The sequence below is a fragment of the Salvia miltiorrhiza genome, chromosome 3 (assembly GCF_028751815.1).
Source record: "Salvia miltiorrhiza cultivar Shanhuang (shh) chromosome 3, IMPLAD_Smil_shh, whole genome shotgun sequence".
Classification (NCBI taxonomy): domain Eukaryota; kingdom Viridiplantae; phylum Streptophyta; class Magnoliopsida; order Lamiales; family Lamiaceae; genus Salvia; species Salvia miltiorrhiza.
In genome coordinates this window covers 4,639,420-4,655,624 of record NC_080389.1, presented here as the reverse complement: position 1 = coordinate 4,655,624, position 16,205 = coordinate 4,639,420, and the positions used below count along the sequence as shown (strand labels likewise).

At 37.5% G+C, this 16,205-nt stretch overlaps 2 long non-coding RNA genes and 1 pseudogene across 2 annotated transcripts; 1 reads left to right on the top strand and 2 right to left on the bottom strand.

Moving 5' to 3' along the window:
- Positions 1-1,998: 1,998 nt before the first annotated feature.
- Positions 1,999-3,009, bottom strand: LOC131017037 (uncharacterized). The gene is made up of 2 exons (XR_009099354.1): positions 2,406-3,009; positions 1,999-2,330 (listed from the first exon to the last, which is right to left on the bottom strand). It is a non-coding gene; the product is annotated as an uncharacterized LOC131017037 (long non-coding RNA).
- Positions 3,010-7,343: 4,334 nt separating this feature from the next.
- Positions 7,344-8,958, top strand: LOC131017035 (uncharacterized). Its single transcript, XR_009099352.1, has 2 exons — positions 7,344-7,835; positions 8,744-8,958. It is a non-coding gene; the product is annotated as an uncharacterized LOC131017035 (long non-coding RNA).
- Positions 8,959-9,719: 761 nt separating this feature from the next.
- Positions 9,720-13,359, bottom strand: LOC131016862 (laccase-14-like; annotated as a pseudogene).
- Between the last annotated feature and the right edge of the window lie 2,846 nt (positions 13,360-16,205).

The following is a 16,205-nucleotide window of genomic DNA, read 5'->3' as shown; positions in this document are numbered from 1 at the left end:
AAATAAGCGTAATCAAGCGTAAATTACATAGGGCGTAAATAGTATAAACAGCACAGCGTAAATTATTTAACGTGCAGCATAATAAAGCTTAACTCATTTAAGCGTAATAAAGCATACCACACTTGAAGATCCAATTTGCATTTTAAAGCATAACACTTGCATATCATTTTATTTATGCGTAAGAAATTGCCCACCTGATAGCAAAGTTTTGCTAAGGTACTGTGACTTCTTGAATAGTTCTTACTCTCGCGCTTGACCTTAATCATGAGAATGTAAAATAAGACATTGCCTCGAGAAAAATTCTCAATTAATGAGAAAGCGTAATTAACTATGCATGAATCTGGTATGCATGAACTAATCTTTTGAGCGATAATTGGGAATTCTACTATTAATCCTCATTAATAGATTTAACTAACTTCCGTCCAACGCGGTCGAATAGAGCTGTGATTCTTCCTTTCCCATCGGAATATTCAAATTGTAAAATAGATCTCGCATTTGTACTCGATCGAAAATAAAGAACTAACTCGGCTTTAATCGAGGTGTGATCTCGTAAAAATTATCGGGCTTTTCAAAATTTAATAAATAATTGAAAACATTTCTCTTGAGTTAAGAACACCAACAATATTCTTACTCGTCTTTCTTTAATAATTGGATTTATAATTAAAACCAATTAAATACTTTTATTGCAAGTAAAAATGCAATTTCATGTCATGCTTAGCATATAATAAGTAATTTACTTAAAATATGCACATAATAATAATACAATATTATTATTATGTAAATCATCTTTTGAAAAAAAATAATTAATTAAACTAAATAAATAGTCTAATTAATAAGTATCCATTTTTCTTTGAACTGCAGCCCAGTTAAATAATAAGGTAGTCCATTTCTTAAAAAAAACATAAGCCCAATGTTTCAATTTAAATCAGGGCCCAAAATAATTAGTGGAAAGTCCAATAAAAATAAAATCAAGCTCCAAAAGAATTAAAAATCGAAGGCTCAATTGTAGAATAAAATAAATTAGGCCCAACTCAACAAAATAGGAATGACCCAAACTGAATAAAATAAATCGGCCCACCTCAATTAAAAATCGTAGCCCAAGTAAATTAATACAAGGGGCTGCCCAAACTCAAATAATCAGAGGCTCATCTCTCAATTAACAATAACATGGGGCCCAGCCTAAAAAAAAAATAAAAAAAAATAAAAAAATCGGCCCAAGATGACATAACCCAAGTTAAAATAAACAAAAGCCCAAACCTCTACTTCTCCTCCCCCTCTCGGTTATCTCTCTCTCAACTCTCAAACCTCTCGATCCTTCCCTTTTCTCTCTCTCAAATCAGCCGCTCACCCCTTTCTCTCCAGCCTGCTCGCTCGGCCACCCCCCTTCAAAATCGATCGGCCTCTTCTCATCTCTGGTCGGCGTCATCTTCCTCAGCCGTTCAGCCATCACTGCTCCGGTCAGCTTCGACCGGCGACTCATGAAACCCCAGCATCCCAGAGCCCAACATCGAGCCCTGATTCTGGAAATTATCGCCGCTGTCGCACCTCCGTCTGGAATCCGGCGAGCGGTCGCCTCCTGGAAGCAGCGCCGTTCGTCTCCCATCCTCATAAATCCCTCTCTTTCTCGGACTCACGGTCGCTGAGGCTACCTCCGGCGAGGCAGCCGCCGGTCTTGGCCCCCCTCTGCTCCAGCCGACAGTAGCAGTCAGCCGGACCGCCACCATCTCTCCCTCCGACGACCATCGACACAATCAGATCTCGCTTTTCTTTCTCTGGAAGAGCCGCTGCAGAGCAGCCGCTGCTCGGCTCGGTACCGGTCAAGGCAGTCAGCCTTCCCTCCTCGCCCCGACGTCAACAGAGGCCCCATCATCGTGCCGTCTTCCGAGTCAGATCAGGGCAGCAGCCCGCTCCCTTCTAAAGCTAAGTCAAAAATAATCTCGCCCCGTTTTCTATCGGTTCTTAACGTGAAATAGGCAAGGATCAGGGGTAATTTTCTTGTTTTGCTTACATCTCAAATTATGCTCGTTTAAAATTTCATATAAACTGTCACTTATTCATGAAAGCATAGTTGGGGTGTTTACTAAGTTCAAAATGCTTATACGTCGTATCTCCTTGTGAAACTACTCATGATCATGCTTTGATATGAATGCTTTCTGGAATGGGTATCTGAAATAGAATTATACCTTGAGAACGAATGTTGGTTGGCTGTTTGTCGTTGAGCTTAACGAACTGGAATGATTTGGGCTGAACTTAAAGTTTGGCACAGCAGTGAATGAATACTCCCTCTTGCTTCTTCGATTTCTTAAGGTATTAAATGGGTTGGAACTGAACTGAAATAAATTGATGTTGTTGCTCTTTATTGCAGGTGGGTAATGAAAGAAAATAGAGCATTAAAGCAAGTTTACCTTGAGAACTTGGCTGAACGAAGTGGGGGCTTCTCTGCTCTTTGGAGAGACCTCTTGGTGACAGGAAAATGATAGAGAATGTTGTGCTCTCTGCTGGAGTTGAGAGTAAGTGGAGGAGAGTTGGTGGTGCTTTAATAAGTGAAATGCATGGCTTTCGGTGGAAAAGGTGACAGCCCACTTATTTGGTGCCAAACAAATAAATATTTGAGTGGAGTTAGTGAGAAAAAGAGTAGTGGTGCACTTGGCTAGTACGTAGGTCTCATAGATATATGTTGAGTGGAGTTGGTGGCTGAGTAGGCCACGTAGAGTCTACAGCTTTTGTAATATATTAGACGATTTTCCCCAAGCTGGGAACTAGCCTGTAATCTGTGAACTGTAAATAAATACTGGCTTTGATTTTTAATCATCGCATTTCTGTATCTTGCTTGATATCTTTTTCCTTGCCTGCTAACTTGATAAACTGTAATATAACTTAAATTAAATCCGTAGATTTAATCTGCGTTGCAGTCGGAATAATTTCTCGACTTCTAGTAGCACTAATAAAATATAACTGCTTCTGTTTTTCGATTAATAAATAACATGACTTTGCTAAGTCAGTTATAACTTGGAAATAATGATTATTGAATGGCTCAATAATCCTCGTCGTGTTTTTCTCATACGTTATAAAAGTATAAAGCTAAAATAATAACTCCGTTTCTGATAAAAAAAATCAGGACCATAAACTGGATTCATTTATAAAAATTACATTTACTAATTTTAATCATAATTAAAAGAGCGGGCTACTACAGTCCTTCATGTTTTACGTAGAAGCGATTATAGGGATTGGGGGCCAGGTCAAGTGTTTGATCTAGTTCATTTAACTTACCTTGCTTCCAACATTCCCAATAGTATTGTTCCTTCAACCATATCAAAGCTTCAGAATCTTCAGACTTTAATTATTTATAGATTTGAGGTTCGTTTGCCCATGGAGATTTGGAGGTTGCGACAATTAAGACATCTTATTGCCTTCTCATTTCAACCCTTACCCTACCCTGAAGGTGAAAACAATCCCCTTGAGAACCTGAGGAAACTTTCGCTGGCAACCGACTTCTTTTGCAATAAAAGAATGGTGGAAATGATTCCGAACTTTAGAAAGTTGGGAATTTGTTACTCCAAGTAGAAGTTTGATGTGGATGCGCGCTATCGCCTCAACAATCTTAAATATCTATGTAAACTTGAGAAATTGAAATTGGAGATGCGTGGAGATTTTTCATTTAGAAAATCGAAATTGGAGAAGCGTGGAGGTTTTTCACTTAGAGATTTGGAAGAATATGAATTGGAGATAGATGGAGGTTTTTCATTTAAGGTGCGTTCTCTTTGGTTGTAAATTTATCATGGGAAAAGGAAGGATAAACAAAATTTCACCCTTTAAATCCCTCATTTTCTACTTGACCATTATTCATTCCTCATGTACACTACAAATGAGGGATAATATTATCACACAATTTTTGGAGGGATAATATTATTCCTCATTTGTAGTGTAAATGAGGAATGAGTAAGGGTCAAGTAGGAAATGTGGGAAAAAAAGGAAGGATTTAAAGGGTGAAATTTTGTTTATCCCTCATTTTCCCATGATAAATTTACAATCAAAGAGAACGTAGCCTAAGAGGTCTACACTATCATTTCCAGTTGAGAAGATTAACCTTGAGTGGTTGGAGGCTTTCTTGGAGTGATATGACGACCATTGGTTTTAACTGATAAATATAAGAAGACAGTAAATAGGTTAAGTCAGTTTGTATTTAAAGTTTCGTTTTAACTGAGAAAAATAGCCCATAGATGTATTCCCCCCCCCTCATACACCTATTCGAGACCCTCCGGACCTAACAAATTGTCTGAACTAAAATTGTCTATACTTAATTATTCAAGTAATTTTTTTTAAAAAAAAATATAAGATAAATCTATATTTTGTAAATTCTGCATGATTAGGATTTGAAGAAAATGACAGGAGAATTATTTGGAAAAAACATATTTATGAAATTATTTGATAATAAAAAGAAAAGTTATAAACTCGATCAAGCAATCCTTACGCTGTTGGGAATTAGACGCAACTAGCTCCACCAACATTCTAGTGTGATGTACTCCATTTGTCCATCATAAATGTCTCAAAAAATTTCGGCACGAAAATTAAGGAAAATTTATAAATTAGTTAAAAGTGGTGGGGCCTATATTTTTTAAGATTATTATTTTTTATTTATGTAAACAATCCACTTATAATGAAATGATTTAAAATGAAATACATATCATTTTTAGTAAGACGGAGAAAATAATATTTAAAATATTGATATTTTAAACTTGATTTAACCAAACTGTCTACGTTCACAAACCCGCACCTCACTACAGAAGCTCTCTGCAATTGCCCACTTGTTGTGGTGATGTTCATAAAGTGCGCATTCGATTTAAATTAAGAAATAATGGTAGGTGTGTTAGCCATTTTTGACTAACAAATGCAGCCAACATTCATTAGCTGCTGCCATTCTTGACTAACATAAGCATATTTATTTAATTTTATTACCAATTGAGTCGAGTGTAGATTTAATTTATTTGTACTACAATTTTTTTTTTTTTGAAAAGCTAATTTATTTGTACTATAGAAAAAACTTAAGCACTTAATTTGAGGCATTCCCTAGTCATTCAGGAATAATGAAGTCCTTGTGGGCTCTCTTCAAAAAAAAAAAAAAGTCCTTGTGGGCTCCACCCTTGGCAATTTGAGGGTAGCATCCACTATGGTATTACCCAATAGTGGTGCCACATGTGTGCAACATCAACAACTACCTCATTTTTTAACTACCCCATATTTTCTCCACTATAACACTATCTCATTTTTAACTATTCATGGACCCCACTATCATTATTACTACTTTTACCATTATATATATTACCTATGTATTTTAATTTTTGTATTGTATTTTATTTTAATAAAATTAATAGAATTATATAAATAAGTTAATTTATTTAAATGATAAAATATAAATTTAAAATTAATATAATTATACTATAAATTTGAAATTGAAACATGCATATTATTGAATTTACAATTAATAAATTAGAATGGTGCCAAAATAAATAAAAAACGAAAAACAAATTCATCAGATCAAATCACCCAAAACTTACAAAATAAAGGTAAAACAATAAAACTGAAAAAAAACAAACGTAAATGCAATGGATGGGCTCCATCAGATTTTTCAAAAAAAAAAAAAAAAAAAACCGAACTAGACATTAATTTCAAACGGCAAAATATATGGAAATAATTGCAAACTTCCTATATTGCTTCTACATTCTACTATATCAGATTTTTCAGGAAAAAAGAAAACAGAAATTAAATGATAGGAATAGCCGAATAGGAAAAGAAGCAAAATCAGCGCCAACCTAATCCCAGGCGCACAGAGGGCGCGTGCACTGCACGCGCTCCAACTGTGCGCGCTGGGTGTGCTCTTTTGTGCACTCGCGCGTCGCCTGTCCAGGCGTGGGGCCCACCATTCAGCTTGCTACCTGGGTAGCAATCTTGCTACCCGGAGCAAATTTGCTACCTCATTTCTTGGACTCCACTATGGTGCTACCTTTGCCAACTAGACTTCTACCCCAAAATTTTTGCCCATAGTGGATGCTCTTGTCAGCCCATGTGATATCATTTTCTGTTTTCAAAATTTTGCAATGCCCATGTGTCTGAGAAGATGCCTTGTCATTTTCCTCTAAAAAACAAATGAAAAAAAGATTTCTTGTGATTTTCCATTAAGGGTGTATTATCGGTTGTAAATTTATCATCGAAAAATGAAGGATAAACAAAATTTCACCTTTTAAATCTTTTATTTCTTTTCTCACATTTCCTATTTGACTCTTATTCATTCCTCATTTACACTACAAATGATGGATAATATTATCACACCATTTTTGGATGGATAATATTATATCCCTTCTTTGTAGTGTAAATGAGGAATGAGTAAGGGTCAAGTAGGATATGTGGAAAAAGAAAGGAGGGATTTAAAGGGTGAAATATTGTTTATCCTTAATTTTCACATGATAAATTTACAACAAAAAAGAACGCACTCTAAAAGTCAAAGGATCAAAGATGGCTTGAAGTATTGACCAACTAGACTTTTTATTTAGGGGGCCTAAAAAGAATTCTAAAAATAAAATAAAAGTAAAAAGAAATTAAATTACTACATTCGTTCTCCACATAACTTCATAATTTTTTTTCATCTCTCCCAAAAAAAAATCTTTCCTTTTTATTTTACATACTACCCCATACCCCATCACAATTGATTTTTCATTTACCATTACTTTTCACATCTTTATCTTTTTATCTTCAAACTCGTGCCATCTTTATATCACAATGTTTAAAAAATAGTACCCCCTTCGTCCTACTACAAGTCTACATGTGACTCAAAAATTTAATGTGTAAATCGATTGAATGTGGTACAGTCTAATTACACCTTTTTAAAGATTAAATTTTTTATTTATGGAAACATGTCATTTCTAGTGGGATAACTCAAAATGAAATACATATTACTTTTAATGGAATAGAGGGAGTAAAAAGTTAGGCACATATCACATCATAACATTCTTATTCTACTCCCTCCGTCCACGAAATGAGTACCCATATTTCCTTTTTTGTCCGTCCACGAAATGAGTACACATTTCCCTTTTTGGCAAGTGTATCCCACACAACACTTTAATCAATACACTCAAAAAGGTGGGACCCATATTCTATTCACACTACACTCAATACATTTCTTAAAACCCGTGTCATCCACAAATGGGTACTCATTTCGTGGACGGAGGGAGTATTATTCTTAAATTAGAGACTATTGTGAGAAAATTGAAGACATTTTTTAAATTATTAAATTAGGTGGCATATGTTAGCTTTCAGTAAATACTACTCCATATATATATACATATACCCTCCCACTTGATTAACAAAACAAAATCACATGCACTTACTCCATATCTATGGACACCTCTTTCTCATTTCCTTTCACACTTGACCTCTTACTTCTAAGCATCTTCTTCTTCTTCTTCTTCACCCTCATCTCATCACTCGATCTCACCACAGATCAACGAGCTCTACTGGCTTTCAAAAAACGCATAACGTTGGACACAAATAATGTCCTAACCAGCAACTGGCTCACCAACACCTCTGTCTGCGACTGGACCGGCGTCTCGTGCGGCGCCAAACACCACCGCGTCACCGCCCTCAATCTCTCCGGCCTCGCCCTCGGCGGAACCCTTGCCCCGCATCTCGGAAACCTAACGTTCCTCCGGCGAGTTTTTATCGATGCACGGAGCTGGAGGATCTGCGGTTGGCCTACAACCAGTTCAGCGGCGAGATTCCAACTGAGATTGGGAATCTGACCATGCTTACGATGTTATCTACATATGCAAACGATCTCCAAGGTAATTAATTATTTAATTAATTAAGGGTTAATTGTCTATATTATCAAATTTTGATTTTTAACCAACACTATTTCTATTTCTGGCTGAATTGGAATTTTCGCAATATTTTATCCTATGTCGGTGTCGCTCATTCTCTTATTAGACCATCGCTAATGAGGGGATGAGATCCAGTATCCCACAATATTTTTATGTGTGCCACTGTGTCCTGTACTTATATCTATTATTTTAAAATATTTTTTATAAAAATAAAATTTATTATAATACTATGAATTTTATTGAAGTTTTATTTCTAAAAAATAATTTTTTTAAAAAGTATATACCATGAATTTGAATTTATCAACCTATTATTAGCTAATAAAAGTGAAATTAACTGATAAAAAATAATTATATACTCTAAATTGATGGAATAAACCCTAGTTAATAATCACAAAATTAAACTAAAGCATACAAAGTTGAAATTGAAGAAAATATACATAAGAAATTAAATAAAATTTAAAATGGAACACAAAGTGAGACATAAAGTGTGGTACACTGAATCTCATTCCGCTAATGAGGGGATGCGAACATGGGTGGGCAGGGGGTCACTGGAGCCTCTGGATTTAAAAAAATAAAAATAAAATAAGGGTATTTTTATAATTTTATAAATATATTACTCTCTTTCATAACAATTAACAAGTGTTTTGTTTTGGCCCGAGAATTTGGATGAGTGTGATTAAAGAATAAAAAATAAAAAATGATGGTGCCCATTAGGAAATGTTTTCCATATTTTCCAATTTCTGATAGGAAATTGGAAAATATTTCAATTTAAAAAGTGGAAATTCGAAAATTAGAAAATATTATGATATTTAAAAAAGTGGTGGAGTCCATATTAACGATATTAATGAACCATATTTTCCAATTTCTAATAGGAAATATTCCACCTTCTATCTTCAACATTTCTTCGTTGGAACTGATGTATCTCTCCATCAATAATCTGTCTGGAAGCATCCCCACGAATATGGACAATTTACCCAACCTCCAACAGTTGTATCTTAGTGAAAACAACTTAACAGCTATGCGTTCCTTTCATCTTCAAATAAGTGTTATTTTCGAATAAATGTCATATTTACAGTTTCGACAAATTCATTACTGGAGTATGAATTATTCTTGCTATCACATTTATGTAAAATAGTAGGAAATATATTTAAGGGAGATAAATAACTTTAAAACGTGAACATAATATATTGGAGAAGAAAATAAAATATGATGAACTAAATTAAATTTGAGAGCCCAAAGTTTTTTGGGCCTGTAACTTTGGGCGTTTTGCAAATGTAGGACAAATTTTTCTGGGCTTGCAATTGCAGGATAAATTATTTTTTCGGGCTCAATTTGTCCTACTTATGCCGAATTTTTAAAAATTTATCCTGCAATTGCAAATCCGAAAAATTATAATGAATTTTAAAATAAATTTATACTTCTTTTGTTAGGTTAAAAATGACTTATTTTTGTATTTTAATCTATCTCGTTAAAAGTGGATTCTACCATTTTTATTTTAATTATACTTTCTTATTAGTTTTCTAAATGAACCACTTTTAAAGGTACGAATGGATTATACTTCCTCCGTCCACGATCAATATAATGTTCCTCACTTTTCTGGGAGCGAATTTTAAGAAAAGCTAGATGAATGTGCTGTGAGTGGAATTTGGGTCCCATGGAGTAGTGTTTAAAAATATGTGGTGGAAGAGTGGAGTTTGGGTCTTACATTAAAACTTTTATTATGGGATAGTGTTTAAAAATGTGTGGTGGATGACTGAAGTATGAGTCCCACTATAGTAAATTGTGTTATGGGGTAATGTTTAAAAATCAAAGGTAACATTTTGTGTGGACATACTAAAGAAACATTGATGGTGAGAAACCCATGCTGGTTTTCTTATGAATCATGGTGAGCCTTGTGTAAGTAAAGACTCAATTATTTTACAATACGTGCGGATTGATATAATTAATTAATCCTAAATTGTTGAGGCTGCAGGGGGCGCTTCACAGCGGGGCATATCTGGGGGCGGAGGCAACATCTTCTCATTGGGGCCTTCCCCGTCCTTAACGATGAACGCCATCTTCATTCCCCAACTGTGATGACGCTCGAAATGGCAGTGCATCAACCACACTCCTGCGCGCGATAATATTAATGCAACTTTAATTACTTAATAAACTATGAGACTCTTGCTTAACTTTAATTTATAAAGGAAAAGGAGATGGGAACCTGGATTGTTAGCCTTAAATCTGATAGCGCTCCATCCACTTCTTGGAACGGAAACCATGTTCCCCAACGGCGGGTCAATGAGATTAAAGTTTGGCGGATCCGTGTTTGGGTGGAAGTTCCCGTATCCAGTTCCGACAACGTAGAAGCTGTGTCCATGTAAATGCATGGGATGATCGATTCCATCGCCAAAGCCATAGTTGGTGCCTTGAAGCACGACCTCAACTTCCGAGTTATAGTCCAACATATACACAGAAGTTCCGAAATGGGAGGGCGCCACATTCTCTGGCTTATAACCTTGCGTGAAGTCGAATATTATTGGCGTCGTCGCTGGGAAATCGGGCGTGAAAACTCCTCTGATCCCTTTGTAATAGGCCTCAAGAATATTTTGGGTTTTGGGCAACAACATGGTCACGTTGTTCATGCTGGCCAGCATCCTTTCGTCGAACAGGCAAGAATTTGTGAGACAGGGCCACATATTGATGGAGAGAGTGACGAACAGGTTGTGGGTGATGTTGATAGGAACTTTGTTGTCGTTGGCGAGGCTTCTGAGCCTGTTGCTGAAATGGGTGGACCTGGCCACCCCATCGACGATCTCAGGGAAAGATGGAAGCACCGGTGATGACGGCCGGGGCCGGGTGTAGTTACCAACGTACTCCACGATTCCTGTGGTGGGGATGTAAATATGCGACAACGGGGTGGAGTATACTCTGGCGGCCATGTAATAACGGTTGGGCGGCTGGTTGGCTTCCGGAAGGAAATCTATGGTCTGGCCGGGGGTGATCGCGATGTGATCGGTGTTCAGCGGCTTCGTGTAGGCGCCGTCCACGCCCACCACCGTCACGTTGTGGTCCTTGATTTTCAAGTACATAATGAAGTTCATCATTGCGTTAACCATTCTAATCAGGTAAGTCTTGCCCGCCTCCACACTCAACTTCAATGTATCTGCATTAATTGCATCAAACCAAATTAATTAGTATAACTTTTACTCCCTCTGTCCCGGTCAAGACGATACATTTGTTTTTGGGCACAAGATTTAAGAAGTTGTAGATTAATGTGGGGTTAAGTATCAAATAAGCCCTATCATAGTGGCCCTTATCACGTTTAGCTCCTTATAGTCGAAGTTGGGCCAACTAAACCCTCAAAGTGGTAAATTTTTAACAAATGGGCCCTCGCCTCTAACGGTTAGTTGACGTCGTTCGGTTTTTTAATTTTTTTTATTTGAATCGGCTCGCCGCCGCCGGATCCCTCCTCGCCGAGATCTCCGACTCCCCCCACTGGTCCGACCTTCTCCCCATCCTCCTCTCCACCCTCCGCCGCATCGACACCCTATCCGGCTTCGCTTTCTTCGTCAGGGACCTCGAGGAAGGGGCTTTGGGTCCTCTGTTCCGATTCATGAAGCATTCCCGATTAACCGGCGATTTCAACGATTCATCACTCGAATTTCAGCGGAAGATCCTCGAGAGGTCAGGCCTCGACGATGAGACCTACGTGCCGGAGGCGATGCATTCTATTCCACCGCAGCCGTCGATGCAGGTGGCTCGGGAGGAGGCGAAGGAGGTCATGTACGGCGCGCTCGACAAATTGTTCGCCAACACTAGTGTCAAGCCCAAGGAAATTGGGGTTTTGGTTGTTAATTGCAGCCTGTTCAATCCGACGCCATCTCTGTCTGCCATGATTGTGAACAAATACAAATTGAGGGGGAATATCAAGAGCTTCGATCTGGGGGAAATGGGGTGCAGCGCCGGCGTGATTGCCGTCGTGGTCAGCACCGATTCAAAAAAAAAAAAATTAAACCAGACGGCGTTATCTCGTCGTTAGGGCAGAGGGCCCGATTATTCAATTTTAGGTAGTATGAGGGTTTAGTGTGCCCAACTTCGACTATAGGGAGATAAACATGATAAAGGCCACTATGATAGGGGCTTATTTGATACTTAACCCATTAATGTTTTAAGTGTGTAATAATAAAGTGATAAAGTAGGAGGGAGAATGTAATAAAGTGATAAAGTAAACAAGAGAAGATAATAAGGGAATATTTAATTAGTGTTAATTAAGTGTTTAAAATTCCTTATTTTTGCCAAATATAGAAATGTATCATCTTCGTTGGGACGGCCCGAAAAGGAATATGTAACATCTTGGGCGGGAAGGAGGGAGTATTTGACTCCTATTTGTTTGGATTTTACCTTGTTTTGAGCAGGGATACAGGTCGCCTGGTTGACCATTCAAGAGGAAAGCATATGATCAGGCAATTTGGCACCGGCTCCTTGGGCTAGAAAATCCTCGTAAACTTGTTGCACATCATCATTCCACCACTCTCCTGCATGCAACATTAATTTATAGAATTCCAACACAATTAATATTGGTCGAGAATTTTAATACTCCCTCCGTCCACTAATTCAAGACCTAGGAGGCAAAACACAGGTTTTAAGAAAAAAAATATACTTTTATTAGTTGGGTGGAGAAAGGGACCCACAAAGTATATTGTTTATTAGTTGAGTGGAGAAAAAGTGTATTGTTTATTGGGACCCACCAGTTAAAATATGAATAAAAACTTACTAAAAATAGATAAGCCTTGAATTGGTGGACGGACCAAAAAGGAAAATAGGCCTTGAATTAGTGGACGGAGGGAGTACCTAGTAAGATAGGAACTTGAGCATGAGGCTTAGGGAAAGGATAAGTGTGTGTCTTGGGCGGTAGAATGATGATGGCGCCATGCACAGTAGCTCGAGTCCAATCGATGTGGGCGTGCCAAAACAAAGTGCCTTCTTCGTCGGAGAGCAGAATTCGTTGTCGAAAGCTTTTGCCGGGAGTAATAGGACACTGCGTGACAGCGTCGACGCCATCTGTCCATGGATATCTCGGCATTTTTACTCCATGCCTGAAATCGATCGCCATATATATATGCTTATTTATGATCAGTTGATGCAAATGCTTTAATTTGACGTACCAATGGATAGTTATATTTGCATCGGCACGATTAATAACATCGACTACCACCAATTCTCCCCTTCTAGCATATATAGTTGGCCCTGGGAACTGCCCGTTTACGGTTAGCATGCTTTTGGTGGTGCATAGCCTTGTGTGTGAAGATCTTCTCACCTGCAAACTTACACTTCCAATTAGCTACCTTTTCTATAAATAAAAAACAAAATCAATTAATTAATATTATTACTGCATGCCCAACATACTTCAAACTTATGATGAACTAAAGCATCGACTGGAGCCATAATAATACACAGGATGAAAACCTTGAGCTTCCTATAACAATTAACAAGACATGTTTTTTGAGTGGTGTGTACTATGAATTAATTTCCTTTTCTAGCTTACATCTCCTCTCATTTATTTCTAAATTAACGTGAGTATTTAATTATTTCACGTGAATCATGCATGACTTTCGCTTTCTATATTATAATATTGGACTTGACAATTAGTAATTTGAAAATACTTGATCCAACTACAAAAAAAGATATGGTTAAAGATTTGATCAAGTGCATGCAGAAGAGCTAGACAACTCAGAAATTAATTTGAGAGGGGGCTGAACTTACACGGAGATTTTTTTTTTTGAACATTCCGTACATTTAAGGCATTATTTTATTAAAAGACGAGCATAATAGTAATAATAAAGAACAACATTTTCATAGATTATATAATTTAAATATATAACAAATTAGTTTCAATACATTACAAAAAAATTTGGGACATTCTGTATTTTTAAAGCATTTTTTATTAAAAGACGAGCATAATAGTAATTATAAAGAACAACATTTTTATATACTATATAGTTTCCATATATTACAAATTAATTTCAATACATTACAAACTTTTTTTTCTGTCATTTCGTACAGTTTAGGCATTTTTTTAATGAATATACAAGCATAATACCAATAATAACGAATAATATTTTCATAAATTATATATTTTCAATAAATTACAAGCTAGAATCAATAATAATAAAAGACAAGCATAGTAATAATAGCAAACAATTTTTTTTTGGGCATTCCATCCATTTTAGGCATTTTCTAGTAAAAGTCGAGCATAATAGTGATAATAATGTATAGTAATATTTTTATAGATTATATAGTTTTAAATAACACAATTATCCTTAAATTAATTATAGATGGAAGAATATAACAAGGTAATCAACTTTTGTAAAACAAATTTCTTTTATAATATAAACATATATGGTGGACGTCGTATCCCACCAAAATAATTCCTGCAGAATTATCAAAATATATTAGTATCGTGATAAGCAGGGTCGATCCCACAGAGAGCAGATAAAATCATTCAATTCCCTAAATCTATTAAATTTTGGTGATGCCACCACACCTTAAAATTTAGAGGAATTAATTAAACTAAAAACGCAGAATTAAATCAAATAAAATAAGCTTGAAGTAAATCAATAAAAAGGGTAATTCGGCTCAAATAAATCCACTCTAATTCAACTCTGATCCTCGACGCAATAATTAATCAATCCCTATCAACCAACCAATTATAGGATACCGTGAAACGCAACGGACGTACCCCAATTCCTACTTACTGTGTCGATAAACAGCTGGAGACGCCAGACCTGCTTATTTCCCTTATTAAAATATAACCTAGCTGGAGACGCCAGACCTAGATTTAATATTCTAATAGCATTAAGATGAAGGAACCCAGTTTATATCAATTATCCTAGAGACGCTAGTAATAATTAATATACCAATTAATTCCCCCTACGAACACGGTAGTTGTATCACTAATTAGTCCAATTCCAACAATTACGGATTGGCAGGAACTAATTGACTGTAATCCAATTAAACCTAAGTTGGCCAGACTTAAATAAAATCAGAATTATCTTGGAACCTAGGAATTAATCGAAATCAATAGGAATTAATTTTAAACCAATTAGGTCTCACAGATCATCAAATTAGAGTTTCATTATTCTCGCCGAATTAAAAGATTAGCTACTCATGCTTAAAATAAAAACAATCAAATACTCCCTCCGTCCCAATATTCAAGTCCCGTATTCCTTTTTGGGCCGTCCCAATATTCAAGTCCCCTTTCCTTTTTTGGCATTAATTAGCATACAATTAATACATTTAATTATCTCTCTCTCCTCACTTCTCTCCTCTCTCTCAAGTCGTCATCTCCCCCCTCTCTCCTCCAGAAATTCTTTCACCGCCTCGCCGCCTCCACCTTCCACCGCCTCGCCGCCTCCACCGCCTCTCAGCAGGAATAAGGGCGGCGACTCGCCGGCCCCTCAGCAGCGGCGAGGGTCTCCACCCAACCCCCAATTTCACCGCCTTCCTCCTTTCCCGTCTCTCTCTCTCCTCGCCTTTTCTCTCTGAAACAAGGCTCGCCGCCGGCCTTCCTTCCCTCACGCCACCGGCCTTCCTTCCCCTACGACCGCCGCCCGTTTTCCTTCCCCAATTCCAGAAACCTTTAAATTCGACCAGATGGAGCGACGAAGGTGGAGCTCCTGCTACCTCGCCGGAAATCGAGCACAGCAGCGGCGGTTCGCGGAGAGAGATGTTGTTGTGTTGGCTTGTTGTGTTGGCTTGTGCAGTTGGTGTTGATGTGTGAGCGTCAGTCGGGGGAGAGAGGTGAATCGTAGCTTGAGGGGCGGAGGAGCGTGAATTGAAGCTTGAGGATCGTGAATCGAAGCTTCGGGAGAGAGGTGAATCGAAGCTTGAGGAGCGTCAGTGCGGATCCCGGAAATCGAAGCTTGAGGGGCAGATGTAGAGATCTAGAGTTTCAGTGTGATTTAGAGAGATGAAGGTTAGGAGAAAGGGGGAGGCGATTGGCGGCTTTGCTAACCGCTGCGGCTGCCGGAAATCGAAGCTTGTTGTGTTGGCCTTGCTAACCGCTGCGGCTGCCGGATTTCAGAGGGAGGCTGGCGGCGGAGTTGCCGGAGGAGGCGGCTCTCTCCTTAGCGATTTAGGGATTGAGTGTTTTGTGTGAGTGTTAATTAAGAAATAAAATAATACTAATTAAAACACTAATTATGTGGTCCCTACTGTTTTTACATCTACTTTAACTATCCTAAATACCCGTGCCCAAAATAAAGGGGACTTCATTATTGGGACGGAGGGAGTAAATAAAAATAAACATAATTAAAATATGCGAATAAAGCTGAGAAAATAAATTGCAAGAAA